This window comes from Pseudophryne corroboree, chromosome 9, assembly GCF_028390025.1.
Source record: "Pseudophryne corroboree isolate aPseCor3 chromosome 9, aPseCor3.hap2, whole genome shotgun sequence".
NCBI classification, from domain to species: Eukaryota; Metazoa; Chordata; class Amphibia; order Anura; family Myobatrachidae; genus Pseudophryne; species Pseudophryne corroboree.
Genome location: NC_086452.1, coordinates 38054213 through 38070120, shown reverse-complemented (window position 1 = coordinate 38070120; position 15908 = coordinate 38054213). Strand labels below are relative to the sequence as shown.

Sequence of the window (15908 nt, the reverse complement as noted above, 5' to 3'; positions counted from 1 at the left end):
GGTCTCCCCCGATAAAAAATTGCTGATATCTAAGAAATTATTGGCATTATACCCTTTCCCGCCAGAAGTTAGGGCGCGTTGGGAAACACCCCCGAGGGTGGATAAGGCACTCACACGCTTATCAAAACAAGTGGCGTTACCGTCTCCTGATACGGCCGCCCTCAAGGAGCCAGTTGATAGGAAGCTGGAAAATGTCCTAAAAAGTATATACACACATACTGGTGTTATACTGCGACCAGCGATTGCCTCAGCCTGGATGTGCAGCGCTGGGGTGGCGTGGTCGGAGTCCCTGACTGAAAATATTGATACCCTGGACAGGGACAGTATTTTATTGACTATAGAGCGTTTAAAAGATGCGTTTCTATATATGCGTGATGCACAGAGGGATATTTGCACCCTGGCATCAAGAGTAAGTGCGATGTCCATTTCTGCCAGAAGATGTTTATGGACACGACAGTGGTCAGGTGATGCGGATTCCAAACGGCATATGGAAGTATTGCCGTATAAAGGGGAGGAGTTATTTGGGGTCGGTCTTTCGGACCTGGTGGCCACGGCAACAGCTGGAAAATCCACCTTTTTACCCCAACTCACCTCTCAGCAGAAAAAGACACCGTCTTTTCAGCCTCAGTCCTTTCGTCCCCATAAGGGCAAGCGGGCAAAAGGCCAGTCATATCTGCCCCGGGGTAGAGGTAAGGGAAAAAGACTGCAGCAGACAGCCTCTTCCCAGGAACAGAAGCCCTCCACCGCTTCTGCCAAGTCCTCAGCATGACGCTGGGGCCTTACAAGCGGACTCAGGTGCGGTGGGGGGTCGTCTCAAGAGTTTCAGCGCGCAGTGGGCTCACTCGCAAGTGGACCCCTGGATCCTACAGGTAGTATCCCAGGGGTACAGATTGGAATTCGAGACGTCTCCCCCTCGCAGGTTCCTGAAGTCTGCTTTACCAACGTCTCCCTCCGACAGGGAGGCAGTATTGGAAGCAATTCACAAGCTGTATTCCCAGCAGGTGGTAATCAAAGTACCCCTCCTACAACAGGGAAAGGGGTATTATTCCACACTATTTGTGGTACCGAAGCCAGACGGCTCGGTGAGACCTATTCTAAATCTGAAATCTTTGAACACTTACATACAAAGGTTCAAATTCAAGATGGAGTCACTCAGAGCAGTGATAGCGAACCTGGAAGAAGGGGACTATATGGGTCCCTGGACATCAAGGATGCTTACCTTCATGTCCCAATTTGCCCTTCTCACCAAGGGTACCTCAGGTTCGTAGTACAGAACTGTCATTATCAGTTTCAGACGCTGCCGTTTGGATTGTCCACGGCACCCCGGGTCTTTACCAAGGTAATGGCCGAAATGATGATTCTTCTTCGAAGAAAAGGCGTCTTAATTATCCCTTACTTGGACGATCTCCTGATAAGGGCATAGTCCAGGGAACAGTTGGAGGTCGGAGTAGCACTATCTCGGGTACTGCTACAACAGCACGGGTGGATTCTAAATATTCCAAAATCGCAGCTGATCCCGACGACACGTCTGCTGTTCCTAGGGATGATTCTGGACACAGTCCAGAAAAAGATGTTTCTCCCGGAGGAGAAAGCCAGGGAGTTATCCGAGCTAGTCAGGAACCTCCTAAAACCAGGAAAAGTGTCAGTGCATCATTGCACAAGGGTCCTGGGAAAAATGGTGGCTTCTTACGAAGCGATTCCATTCGGCAGATTTCACGCAAGAACTTTTCAGTGGGATCTGCTGGACAAATGGTCCGGATCGCATCTTCAGATGCATCAGCGGATAACCCTGTCTCCGAGGACAAGGGTGTCTCTTCTGTGGTGGCTGCAGAGTGCTCATCTACTAGAGGGCCGCAGATTCGGCATTCAGGATTGGATCCTGGTGACCACGGATGCCAGCCTGAGAGGCTGGGGAGCAGTCACACAGGGAAGAAATTTACAGGGAACGTGGTCAAGTCTAGAGACTTCTCTCCACATAAATATACTGGAGCTAAGGGCAATTTACAATGCTCTATGCCTAGCAAGACCTCTGCTTCAAGGTCAGCCGGTGCTGATCCAGTCGGACAACATCACGGCAGTCGCCCACGTAAACAGACAGGGCGGCACAAGAAGCAGGAGGGCAATGGCAGAAGCTGCAAGGATTCTTCGCTGGGCGGAAAATCATGTGATAGCACTGTCAGCAGTGTTCATTCCGGGAGTGGGCAACTGGGAAGCAGACTTCCTCAGCAGGCACGACCTCCACCCGGGAGAGTGGGGACTTCACACGGAAGTCTTCCACATGATTGTGAACCGTTGGGAAAAACCAAAGGTGGACATGATGGCGTCCCGCCTCAACAAAAAACTGGACAGGTATTGCGCCAGGTCAAGGGACCCTCAGGCAATAGCTGTGGACGCTCTGGTAACACCGTGGGTGTACCAGTCAGTGTATGTGTTCCCTCCTCTTCCTCTCATACCCAAGGTACTGAGAATTATAAGACGGAGAGGAGTAAGAACTATACTCGTGGCTCCGGATTGGCCAAGGAGGACTTGGTACCCGGAACTTCAAGAGATGCTCACAGAGGACCCATGGCCTCTGCCGTTAAGAAGGGACTTGCTTCAGCAAGGACCCTGTCTGTTCCAAGACTTACCGCGGCTGCGTTTGACGGCATGGCGGTTGAACGCCGGATCCTAAGGGAAAAAGGCATTCCGGAAGAGGTCATACCTACCCTGGTCAAAGCCAGGAAGGAGGTGACCGCACAACATTATCACCACATTTGGCGAAAATATGTTGCGTGGTGTGAGGCCAGGAAGGCCCCCACGGAGGAATTTCAACTCGGTCGATTCCTGCATTTCCTGCAAACAGGAGTGTCTATGGGCCTCAAATTGGGGTCCATTAAGGTTCAAATTTCGGCCCTGTCGATTTTCTTCCAGAAAGAATTGGCTTCAGTTCCTGAAGTCCAGACATTCGTCAAGGGAGTACTGCATATACAACCCCCTTTTGTGCCTCCAGTGGCACCGTGGGATCTCAACGTAGTTCTGGGATTCCTCAAATCACATTGGTTTGAACCGCTCAAATCTGTGGATTTGAAATATCTCACATGGAAAGTGACCATGCTGTTGGCCCTGGCCTCGGCCAGGCGAGTGTCAGAATTGGCGGCTTTGTCTCACAAAAGCCCATATCTGATTTTCCATTCGGACAGGGCAGAACTGCGGACTCGTCCCCAGTTTCTCCCTAAGGTGGTGTCAGCGTTTCACCTGAACCAACCTATTGTGGTGCCTGCGGCTACTAGGGACTTGGAGGACTCCAAGTTGCTAGACGTTGTCAGGGCCCTGAAAATATATATTTCCAGGACGGCTGGAGTCAGGAAAACTGACTCGCTGTTTATCCTGTATGCACCCAACAAGCTGGGTGCTCCTGCTTCTAAGCAGACGATTGCTCGTTGGATTTGTAGTACAATTCAGCTTGCACATTCTGTGGCAGGCCTGCCACAGCCAAAATCTGTAAATGCCCATTCCATAAGGAAGGTGGGCTCATCTTGGGCGGCTGCCCGAGGGGTCTCGGCTTTACAACTTTGCCGAGCTGCTACTTGGTCAGGGGCAAACACGTTTGCAAAATTCTACAAATTTGATACCCTGGCTGAGGAGGACCTGGAGTTCTCTCATTCGGTGCTGCAGAGTCATCCGCACTCTCCCGCCCGTTTGGGAGCTTTGGTATAATCCCCATGGTCCTGACGGAGTCCCCAGCATCCACTTAGGACGTCAGAGAAAATAAGAATTTACTTACCGATAATTCTATTTCTCGTAGTCCGTAGTGGATGCTGGGCGCCCATCCCAAGTGCGGATTGTCTGCAATACTTGTACATAGTTATTGTTACAAAAATCGGGTTATTATTGTTGTGAGCCATCTTTTCAGAGGCTCCGCTGTTATCATGCTGTTAACTGGGTTCAGATCACAAGTTGTACAGTGTGATTGGTGTGGCTGGTATGAGTCTTACCCGGGATTCAAAATCCTTCCTTATTGTGTACGCTCGTCCGGGCACAGTATCCTAACTGAGGCTTGGAGGAGGGTCATAGGGGGAGGAGCCAGTGCACACCACCTAGTCCTAAAGCTTTTACTTTTGTGCCCTGTCTCCTGCGGAGCCGCTAATCCCCATGGTCCTGACGGAGTCCCCAGCATCCACTACGGACTACGAGAAATAGAATTATCGGTAAGTAAATTCTTATTTTTGGTCACATCCGGTGGTCAGGTCATATCGGGGGTGTAGTTTCCTATGTCTGTATCGAGTGTAATAGATGTATTATGGTCATGGTCAGTGGTCAGGTCATGTTGGTAGTGTAGCGTCCTATGTCTGTATAGGGTGTAATAGATGTTAAAGAAATTAATAGAGGCGCTCATGAAATCCACACACCATAATTTCACAGGTTCAGTAACAACCAAAGAGTCAAATGATTTTATAAAAATATGTGTATTTAATATTCACAATAATCTAATAAAAATACAATTTAATAAAGACAATTCATAGGTAATATTGATCGTAGCTTTCTGGTTTGCCACATGCATATATTTAAAAACACATGAATAATCTAAGCTATTGCAATTGTTGTTTGTAACATTAAAATTTCACTGAACTGGCTGATTGAAAGTTCAAATGTAACAATGTGTTACAATCCTTGGGAAACACTGTTGCCACAGCTGCTGAATGTGATTCCTGAGTAGGACACAGTGATGCTGCATTCAGACTGCAAATGCCGGATCCTACCCGGTAAGACAAACGTGTACTTACCGGGTGGGATCCGGCATTTGCACTCCGCTGCTGGCTTTCCGACCCGGCAATATACCGGGTCGGTTGCCATAACAACGGAGCGCGCAGCAGCAGCAGGGGCGGGGGTGGAGGCGGCGTCGGGAGATGAGCTCATCTCCAGCGCCGCCTCTCCCTATCTTGTGAATGGGAACCGTGTCGCATCGACACGGCTCCCATTCACACCGCACCTGACCCGGTAATCAACCCGGGTAAAACCCTTCTTTTTTACCGGGTTGATTTACCGGGTCAGGCGACCCGCTAAATCGGCCAGTGTGCTTTCACATCGCACACTGACCCGGTTCGACACGGCAATATGCCGTGTCGGTACCGGGTTATTTGTGCGATGTGAAAGGGGTTTGACTGCACGTTTAAGGAGTGAACTTCAATGCAGATTATCGGCATATGTTGGTTGTATATGAAAGAAATTACCTCTCCATATGGGCTGGTGGACCCGAGCGTCCCCTGGTGAGTCCAGAGCTTGCCCAATAGATAGTGAAGCTGGAGGGTACGTGGCGTGTCTAGATGTGTAAACCAACCGCTGAGTTGAGCTCAATTGACCTGCTGATAGTCACCCGGTATGTGCCGTGTAGACAAGTGTGGACGGCAGGCGTGAGGCTGCTGGACAAGACACCGCCACAGAGATCCGGCTGCAGTGAGAAGCTTCCTCCCAGACTACCTGGACGTGCACCGTCCGCCGGTGGTCAGCGGGATGGAGGATAATGAAACCGGTCGCAGCTGCCGCACAGAGCCCACGGCTCGATTCCGTGCCAAATGATGGCCGCCCGTCACTGCCGCAGGTAAATTTCAGGTGGAGTAGCTGTGTCCTGGAAGATGCAGGTGTTCAGTGAAAGAAAGGGGGAGGAGTCCTGACGCGTTTCGTCACGTGACCCGTGACTTTTTCAAAGAAGATGTATTATGGTCATGTCCAGTTGTCAAGTCATGTTGGGGGAGTAGTGTCCTATGTCTGTATAGGGTGTAATAGATGTATTATGGTCATGTCCAGTGGTCAGGTCATGTTGGGGTTGTAGTGTCCTATGTCTCTATAGGGTGTAATAGATGTATTATGGTCAGGTCATGTTGGGGGTGTAGTGTTCTATGTCTGTATAGGGTGTAATAGATGCATTATGGCCAGTGGTCAGGTCATGTTGGGTGTGTAGTGTCCTATGTCTATATAGGGTGTAATAGATGTATTATGGTCATGGTCAGTGGTCAGGTCATGTTGGGGGTGTAGTGTCCTATGTCTGTATAGGGTGTAATAGATGTATTATGGTCATGTTGGGGGTGTAGTGTCCTATGTCTGTATAGGGTGTAATAGATGTATTATGGTCATGTTGGGGGTGTAGTGTCCTATGTCTGTATAGGGTGTAATAGATGTATTATGGTCACGGCCAGTGGTCAGGTCATGTTGGGGGTATAGTGTCCTATGTCTGTATAGGGTGTAGTAGATGTATTATGGTCATGGTCAGTGGTCAGGTCATGTTGGGTGTGTAGTGTCCTGTGTCTGTATAGGGTGTAATAGATGTATTATGATCACGGCCAGTGGTCAGGTCATGTTGGGTGTGCAGTGTCGTATGTCTGTATAGGGTGTAATAGATGTAGTATGGTCATGGCCAGTAGTCAGGTCATGTTGGGGGTGTAGTGTCTTATGTCTGTATAGGGTTTAATAGATGTATTATGGTCATGGCCAGTGGTCAGGTGATGTTGGGGGTGTAGTGTCCTATAGGGTGTAATAGATGTATTATGGTCATGGTCAGTGAAAAGGGTCATGTTGGGGGTGTAGTGTCCTATGTCTGTATAGGGTGTAATAGATGTTTCTCCTTCATCCACTAGGGGCCACTGGACCGTAGTTACAATGGGGAAATAGTAGGCAGTAATTGGGAGCTGGTACTTTAAAATTCTAACACTGTGGCTAGCTCCTCCCCTACTATCTCCACTCCAAGCCAGTCTTAGTTAGTGCCCGAGGTGAGCTGGTCACTTGGGTTTTAGCTGAAGAATTTGTTCTTTTTTCTTTATTATTTTTGTTTTTCTTTCTTACACACACAGACTGACAGCTCTGCCACTGCCAGTCTGCACCGCGGGAGCTGCCGGCGGGGTCCCATCTCAAAAGTGACTGGACACCACTGCGTGCGGCGCGTGTCGGGGCCGCTCTGTCGAGCAGAGTAAACACCGCTGAGTGCGGCGCGTGTCAGGACTACATCTGGACAGCGGTGAGTACAATCTCCCCCCCTCCACACTGATGTATGATTTTACACTTTCAGTTTTAGTGATTTAATTGTGCACATATGTGGTGATTGGACGGCTCCCCTTTACTCCCCAGTCATACACAGGCTGGAGTGTATCAGAGGCGCACTTACTATTTTGAAATTGGCGCCATTATGTGGGGGGCGGAGCTTCAGCCCGCTCTGTAAGCGGGCTCAGCGATCTCCGCTCCCCGGCCGCAGCATACATGCAGCCGGGTGATACAGGGCGCTTCCCGCTTATTTTTACACTGCAGCGGGTTTGATTTGAAATTGGCGCCGGGGGGGCGGAGCTACCTCCAGCTCTGTACGGCGGGCTCAGCGTATTTTACTTTTAAAGATATGAGGTGGGGGTGAAGCTTATTCCCGCTTTACTCAGCGGGCTCCCCGGCGGCGGCTCGCAGCGCTCATAGTTTTTCTGTACATGGAGATGCTAAAATGTTTGTAATATCTCACTTTGGCTGCCATTCCTACCTGCAGGGGAGTCCTCTGCCCGGCATTTCATAGAGGCTGTAGATCAGGGAACCTGATCTATTACAGGAGCTGGGGCTCAGCTCATTAATGATTAAAATCTAGTGTGCAGTATTTATCTACCCTATTAGGTTCACATAGACAGTATTTATCTACCCTGTTGGGTTCACTGTGTGTGTGTATGTATGTATATATATATATATATATTTCTCTAACGTCCTAAGTGGATGCTGGGGACTCCGTAAGGACCATGGGGAATAGCGGCTCCGCAGGAGACTGGGCACATCTAAAGAAAGCTTTAGGACTATCTGGTGTGCACTGGCTCCTCCCCCTATGACCCTCCTCCAAGCCTCAGTTAGATCTCTGTGCCCGAACGAGAAGGGTGCACACTAGGGGCTCTCCTGAGCTTCTTAGTGAAAGTTTTAGTTTAGGTTTTTTATTTTCAGTGAGACCTGCTGGCAACAGGCTCACTGCATCGAGGGACTAAGGGGAGAAGAAGCGAACTCACCTGCGTGCAGAGTGGATTGGGCTTCTTAGGCTACTGGACATTAGCTCCACAGGCCCAGCCATGGATGGGTCCCAGAGCCGCGCCGCCGGCCCCCTTACAGAGCCAGAAGACAGAAGAGGTCCGGAAAATCGGCGGCAGAAGACGTCCTGTCTTCACCAAGGTAGCGCACAGCACTGCAGCTGTGCGCCATTGCTCCTCAGCACACTTCACACTTCGGTCACTGAGGGTGCAGGGCGCTAGGGGGGGGCGCCCTGAGCAGCAATAAAAACACCTTGGCTGGCGAAAATACATCACATATAGCCCCCAGGGCTATATGGATGAATTTTAACCCCTGCCAGAATCCATAAAAAAGCAGGAGAAAAGTCAGCGAAAAAGGGGCGGAGCCTATCTCCTCAGCACACTGGCGCCATTTTCCCTCACAGCTCAGTTGGAGGGAAGCTCCCCTGGCTCTCCCCTGCAGTCACTACACTACAGAAAGGGTTAAAAAAGAGAGGGGGGCACTAATTAGGCGCAGTATTAACAATACAGCAGCTATAAGGGGAAAAACACTTATATAAGGTTATCCCTGTATATATATAGCGCTCTGATGTGTGCTGGCAAACTCTCCCTCTGTCTCCCAAAAGGGCTAGTGGGGTCCTGTCCTCTATCAGAGCATTCCCTGTGTGTGTGCTGTGTGTCGGTACGTTTGTGTCGACATGTATGAGGAGAAAAATGATGTGGAGACGGAGCAGATTGCCTGTAATAGTGATGTCACCCCCTAGGGGGTCGACACCTGAGTGGATGAACTGTTGGAAGGAATTACGTGACAGTGTCAGCCCTGTATAAAAGACAGTGGTTGACATGAGACAGCCGGCTACTCAGCTTGTGCCTGTCCAGACGTCTCATAGGCCGTCAGGGGCTCTAAAGCGCCCGTTACCTCAGATGGCAGATATAGACGCCGACACGGATACTGACTCCAGTGTCGACGGTGAAGAGACAAATGTGACTTCCAGTAGGGCCACACGTTACATGATTGAGGCAATGAAAAATGTTTTACACATTTCTGATAATACGAGTACCACCAAAAAGGGGTATTATGTTCGGTGAGGAAAAACTACCTGTAGTTTTCCTGAATCTGAGAAATTAAATGAGGTGTGTGATGATGCGTGGTTTTCCCCCGATAACAACTGATAATTTCTAAAATGTTATTGGCATTATATCCTTTCCCGCCAGAGGTTAGGGTGCGTTGGGAAACACCCCCTAGGGTGGATAAAGCGCTCACACGCTTGTAAGGGCTCTACCCTCTCCTGAGATGGCCGCCCTTAAGGATCCTGCTGATAGAAAGCAGGAGGGTATCCTAAAATGTATTTACACACATACTGGTGTTATACTGCGACCAGCAATCGCCTCAGCCTGGATGTGCAGTGCTGGGTTGGCGTGGTCGGATTCCCTGACTGAAAATATTGATACCCTAGATAGGGACAGTATATTTTTGCCTATAGAGCATTTAAAAGATGCATTTCTATATATGCGTGATGCACAGCGGAATATTTGCCGACTGGCATCAAGTCTAAGTGCGTTGTCCATTTCTACCAGTAGAGGGTTATGGACACGTCAGTGGTCAGGTGATGCGTATTCCAAACGGCATTTGGAAGTATTGCCTTAATAAGGGGAGGAGTTATTTGGGGTCGGTCTTTCAGACCTGGTGGCCACGGCAACAGCTGGGAAATCCACGTTTGTACCCCAGGTCGCCTCTCAACATGAGAAGACGCCGTATTATCAGGCGCAGTCTTTTCGTGGACAAGCGGGCAAAATGTTCCTCATTTCTGCCCCGTGACAGAGGGAGAGGAAAAAGGCTGCAGAAATCAGCCAGTTCCCAGGAACAGAAACCCTCTCCCGCCTCTGCCAAGCCCTCAGTATGACGCTGGGGCTTTACAAGCAGAATCAGGCACGGTGGGGGCCCGTCTCAATGAATTTCAGCGCGCAGTGGGCTCACTCGCAAGTAGACCCTTGGATCCTTCAGGTGATATCTCAGGGGTACAAATTAGAATTCGAGACGTCTCCCCCTCGCCGTTTTCCTAAAGTCGGCTTTACCGATGTCTCCTTCTGACAGGGAGACAGTTTTAGAAGCCATTCACAAGCTGTATTCCCAGCAGGTGATAATCAAGGTACCCCTCCTGCAACAGGGAACGGGGTATTATTCCACACTGTTGTGGTACCGAAGCCGGACGGCTCGGTGAGACCGATTCTAAATCTAAAATCTTTGAACACTTACATACAGAGGTTCAAATTCAAGATTGAGTCACTCAGAGCAGTGATTGCGAACCTGGAAGAAGAGGACTACATGATGTCTCAGGACATCAAGGATGCTTACCTTCATGTCAAAATTTACCCTTCTCACCAAGGGTACCTCAGGTTTATGGTACAGAACTGTCACTATCAGTTCAGACGCTGCTGTATGGATGGTCCACGGCACCCCGGGTCTTTACCAAGGTAATGGCCGAAATGATGATATTCCTTAGAAGGAAGGGAATTTTAGTTATCCCTTACTTGGACGATTCCCTGATAAGGGTAAGATCCAGGGAACAGTTGGAGGTCGGTGTAGCACTATCTCAGGTAGTGTTGCGGCAGCACGATTGGATTCTCAATATTCCAAAATCGCAGCTGGTTCCGACGACTTGTCTTCTGTTCCTAGGGATGATCCTGGACACAGTCCAGAAAAAGGTGTTTCTCCCGGAGGGGAAAGCCAGGGAGTTATCCGAGCTAGTCAGGAACCTCCTAAAACCGAGCCAAGTCTCAGTGCATCAATGCACAAGGGTTCTGGGTAAAATGATGGCTTCCTACGAAGCAATCCCATTCGGCAGATTCCACGCAAGAACTTTCCAGTGGGACCTGCTGGACAAATGGTCCGGGTCGCATCTTCAGATGCATCAGCGGATAACCCTGTCACCAAGGACAAGGGTGTCCCTCCTGTGGTGGTTGCAGAGTGCTCAGCTTCTAGAGGGCCGCAGATTCGGCATTCAGGACTGGGTCCTGGTGACCACGGATGCCAGCCTGCGAGGCTGGGGAGCAGTCACACAGGGAAGGAATATCCAGGGCTTATGGTCAAGCCTGGAGACATCACTTCACATAAATATCCTGAAGCTAAGGGCCATTTACAATGCTCTAAGCTTAGCAAGACCTCTGCTTCAAGGTCAGCCGGTGTTGATCCAGTCGGACAACATCACGGCAGTCACCCACGTAAACAGACAGGGTGGCACAAGAAGCAGGAGGGCAATGGCAGAAGCTGCAAGGATTCTTCGCTGGGCGGAAAATCATGTGATAGCACTGTCAGCAGTATTCATTCCGGGAGTGGACAACTGGGAAGCAGACTTCCTCAGCACGACCTCCACCCGGGAGAGTGGGGACTTCACCCAGAAGTCTTCCACATGATTATAAACCGTTGGGAAAAACTCGACAGGTATTGTGCCAGGTCAAGGGACCCTCAGGCAATAGCTGTAGACGCTCTGGTAACACCGTGGGTGTACCAGTCAGTGTATGTGTTCCCTCCTCTGCCTCTCATACCCAAGGTACTGAGATTGATAAGATGGAGAGGAGTAAGCACTATATTCGTGGCTCCGGATTGGCCAAGAAGGACTTGGTAACCGGAACTTCAAGAGATGCTCACGGAGGATCCGTGGCCTCTACCTCTAAGAAGGGACCTGCTCCAACAAGGACCCTGTCTGTTCCAAGACTTACCGCTGCTGCGTTTGACGGCATGGCGGTTGAACGCCGGATCCTGAAGGAAAAAAGGCATTCCGGATGAAGTCATCCCTATCCTGATCAAAGCCAGGAAGGATGTAACCGCAAAACATTATCACCGCATTTGGCGAAAATATGTTGCGTGGTGCGAGGCCAGTAAGGCCCGACGGAGGAAATTCAACTGGGTCGATTCCTACATTTCCTGCAAACAGGAGTGTCTATGGGCCTGAAATTGGGGTCCATTAAGGTTCAAATTTCGGCCCTGTCAATTTTCTTCCAAAAAGAACTAGCTTCAGTCCCTGAAGTTCAGACGTTTGTAAAAGGGGTACTGCATATACAGCCTCCTTTTGTGCCTCCAGTGGCACTTTGGGATCTCAATGTAGTTTTTTGGGTTCCAAAAGTCACATTGGTTTGAACCACTTAAATCTGTGGAGTTAAAATATCTCACATGGAAAGTGGTCATGCTGTTGGCCCTGGCCTGGGCCAGGCGCGTGTCAGAATTGTCGGCTTTATCCTGTAAAAGCCCTTATCTGATTTTCCATTCGGACAGGGCGGAATTGAGGACTCGTCCTCAGTTTCTCCCTAAGGTGGTTTCAGTGTTTCACCTGAACCAACCTATTGTGGTGCCTGCGGCTACTAGGGACTTGGAGGACTCCAAGTTGCTAGACGTTGTCAGGGCCCTGAAAATATATGTTTCCAGGACGGCTGGAGTCAGAAAATCTGACTCGCTGTTTATCTTGTATGCACCCAACAAGCTGGGTGCTCCTGCTTCTAAGCAGACTATTGCTCGTTGGATTTGTAGTACAATTCAGCTTGCACATTCTGTGGCAGGCCTGCCACAGCCAAAAATCTGTAAATGCCCACTCCACAAGGAAGGTGGGCTCATCTTGGGCGGCTGCCCGAGGGGTCTCGGCTTTACAACTTTGCCGAGCAGCTACTTGGTCAGGAGCAAATACGTTTGTAAAATTCTACAAAATTGATACCCTGGCTGAGGAGGACCTGGAGTTCTCTCAATTGGTGCTGCAGAGTCATCCGCACTCTCCCGCCCGTTTGGGAGCTTTGGTATAATCCCCATGGTCCTTACGGAGTCCCAGCATCCACTTAGGACGTTAGAGAAAATAAGAATTTACTTACCGATAATTCTATTTCTCGTAGTCCGTAGTGGATGCTGGGCGCCCATCCCAAGTGCGGATTGTCTGCAATACTGGTACATAGTTATTGTTACCAAAAAATCGGGTTATTGCTGTAGTGAGCCATCTTTTCTAGAGGCTCCTCTGTTATCATGCTGTTAACTGGGTTCAGATCATAAGTTGTACGGTGTGATTGGTGTGGCTGGTATGAGTCTTACCCGGGATTCAAAATCCTTCCTTATTGTGTACGCTCGTCCGGGCACAGTATCCTAACTGAGGCTTGGAGGAGGGTCATAGGGGGAGGAGCCAGTGCACACCAGATAGTCCTAAAGCTTTCTTTAGATGTGCCCAGTCTCCTGCGGAGCCGCTATTCCCCATGGTCCTTACGGAGTCCCCAGCATCCACTACGGACTACGAGAAATAGAATTATCGGTAAGTAAATTCTTATTTTTTTTATATATATATATATATATATATATATATATATATATATATGCATACAATACCATATATAGGGGATAAAACAAACCACTTCAGCAATGTTTTATAATAAAATACCCCACCTTGCCACATAACATTTTCCCCCATCTTTTCTCGCAGGCTGGCCACCATTTTGAAAAGCCAGCGGAACCTCCGAGAAACATCTGGTGCACCTAAATTAGCGGTACACTACATACAGGGCGGGGTGTTGCCTTCCCTTTATTATTCCTTGGTGTCACTGGGTACTAATGCTATTTGTAATTGGGGAATGTGTGTAAGGCATCAGACAAATAGCGCTGCGGCTCAGTACGCTAGTAGCGGGTATCTGAACAGGGGTTTGAATCCAAACAAAACTTTAAGGAGAGCTCCTATAGCCTAGGGCTAAGACTCCTGTCCCACAGCGCGGCGCTACTGGTTCAGGTCTCCGCTGCTCCTGAAAGTTTTTTTGAATCGTGTCGGTCACTACACGTTATAGTGCAGACCTTACATAGGGCTCTGTTTACTTAACCCACCTTTTCTCCTTTCGTTTGTCTCACCTGGGATAGTCAGGGAAATCCCTCTTAGGTGTGAAGTATGCGGTGGAGCCATCTGCTTAGCCCTCCACGCACCTGCAGTACGCTTCTGTTTGAACAGCTCAGATTATGCATAATGTCACTGTTAACCAGAGACCTTGTACGTCATTTCACCTCTCCAGGTTTCTAAAGGAACCTTGCTAACCTTCCATGTTACACGACTCGGCGGTGGAAAGGCCTCTCTAGGAGGAGGCGAGAGATGTCCAGGATACTGATGATGTCTGTTTTCGGTGGAGTCTGAACCAGTGTCTCAGAATATCCAGGTGCATTATACAGCAGTTCGTCTGATACTGCTGGTAAAGGAGGCGGACACGTCAGGTCCATCAGGGTTCGACGCCGATGACGAAATGACAGCGACTGGTCCAGTTTCGGATGAGCTGGGCAGGCTCCGGTAGGCGGCCTGCAGACACCCGAATACACAATTTCAGGTATCAAACAATGTTTGTTTTCCTATCCTTTCCGCGCAGACGGCAGGAAATGGTATCAGAACCTCTCCAAGGTATACCCCTCGATGTATCGCCGGTCCAACAAGCTGCTGTTTTCCGGATGCAACCTTGCTCAGGGATCCATCGGAGACGCATATAAGGCAGCGGGGTTCTACCTTGTCCGGAGCAGGTAGGTTGTGGAACAATTGTCCTCTAGGTTACAGGAAATTCGCATCAGGATCAACTGATACTTTGGGACAGATCAGAATCACGATTCTGCTTTATATTCTTTGGAGGTCTCCACGTCTGCAGACTCGGAACCTGCATTTTCGCTTGGGCTATCTTAACTCGACGACCTCTGGGGCTGCGACAGTGACAGGTGTACATGAAATCCTAAGGGGCAGACGGTTCAGGGGAAGGAACTTTCTGCATGATTTCTTGAACCATTGGAGGGAAGTCCAGTTTTCTTTCTCCTACTGCTGCCCCAGCTCCAAGACGGACCTTTACCGGTTTTTCCTTTAGATCTTTCCATGCCCTTTCAGGCTTTCGACTCCACACGGGCGGTATCTCCGTCGCCAAGGGATCTCAAGGTAACAGGCTGAAGCAGAGGTTCAGCATCCTCGGTACAATCTGATTTTAGGTCATCCTACACACCCACTACAGGTCAGACCTTCCTACCACCTGGAGGGTCCCAGGGTAGGCGCATGTCGGTGGTCCTACTGGGAGGACTGAGAAGGCTTGGGCGGTTACAGACTCTATTTTGGAGTACAACCGTCTCAGGGGTCCCTCGGCATGGGTCGGCCGGTTTACGATGACAAGAGAGTCATACTGCAGGCGGCGCTCCATATGCTTCTAACCGCAAAGGGTGTTGATCCCTGTTTTCACATATCATTTGAATCGGGACAGTTCTCAGGCCTTTGTTTTCTTTTCAAGTGCCGAAGCCAGATGGCTCGACCAGGCCTATTCTGGCCTTAGAATCCTTTCAGTCTGTGATTGCTAGTTTTGAACAAGAAAGGGGGTTTTACGCGTCCCTTGTCTTCAGGGATGCCTGTTTACCGATTTCCGTTGGGTTTCCTCATCGGGCTTTTCTCAGATTCGCCTTACAGGATACTCATTTTCACTGTCAGTCCTTTCCATTCGGTCTCTCTTCCGCTCCCACAGGGTTCAGGAAGATCACAGAATAACTCTTTTTCAAGGGCAGGAAGTGAAGTTTGTTCCCTAATTGGACAATTTACTGCTAGTATCCCACTCTGCAGATTAGGTGGCTTCTGAATATCCGGAGGATCCAGGAGCTTCTGGTTAGACACGGATTCAATTTATGCTCCTCGTAGACGTTTCTCAACACGGTCCGTCAGAGGATTTTTCCTTCCTCGGCACCAGGTACTCTCTTTCTTCAGTCAAGTTGCGACGCAATGAGTGGTCGCCTACATTCCCCTCTGAGCGGAGGACAACAATCTTCTTTCCAGGTCAAGCCGCCAGGTCAGACTCCCGGGTGAGGGGACATTCCCCGGAGTTGTGTTAGCTGGTCCGCTGTTGGCGGAGATTTCGGATCGACCTCAGGGCGTTCTGACTGACTCTTTAACC

At 49.6% G+C, this 15908-nt stretch overlaps 1 protein-coding gene across 3 annotated transcripts in view; it reads left to right on the top strand.

Moving 5' to 3' along the window:
* PGM1 (phosphoglucomutase 1) overlaps positions 1-15908 on the top strand; it is a 304177-nt gene that overhangs the window by 11154 nt on the left and 277115 nt on the right. Inside the window, exon 2 of one of the 3 annotated variants that reach the window (XM_063939190.1) lies at positions 6825-6988. The exons of the other annotated variants lie outside the window; for them this stretch is intronic. The gene's annotated coding sequence lies outside the window, so the exon portion shown is untranslated. The remainder of the gene's footprint in view (positions 1-6824; positions 6989-15908) is intronic. 3 annotated transcript variants of the gene reach the window in all.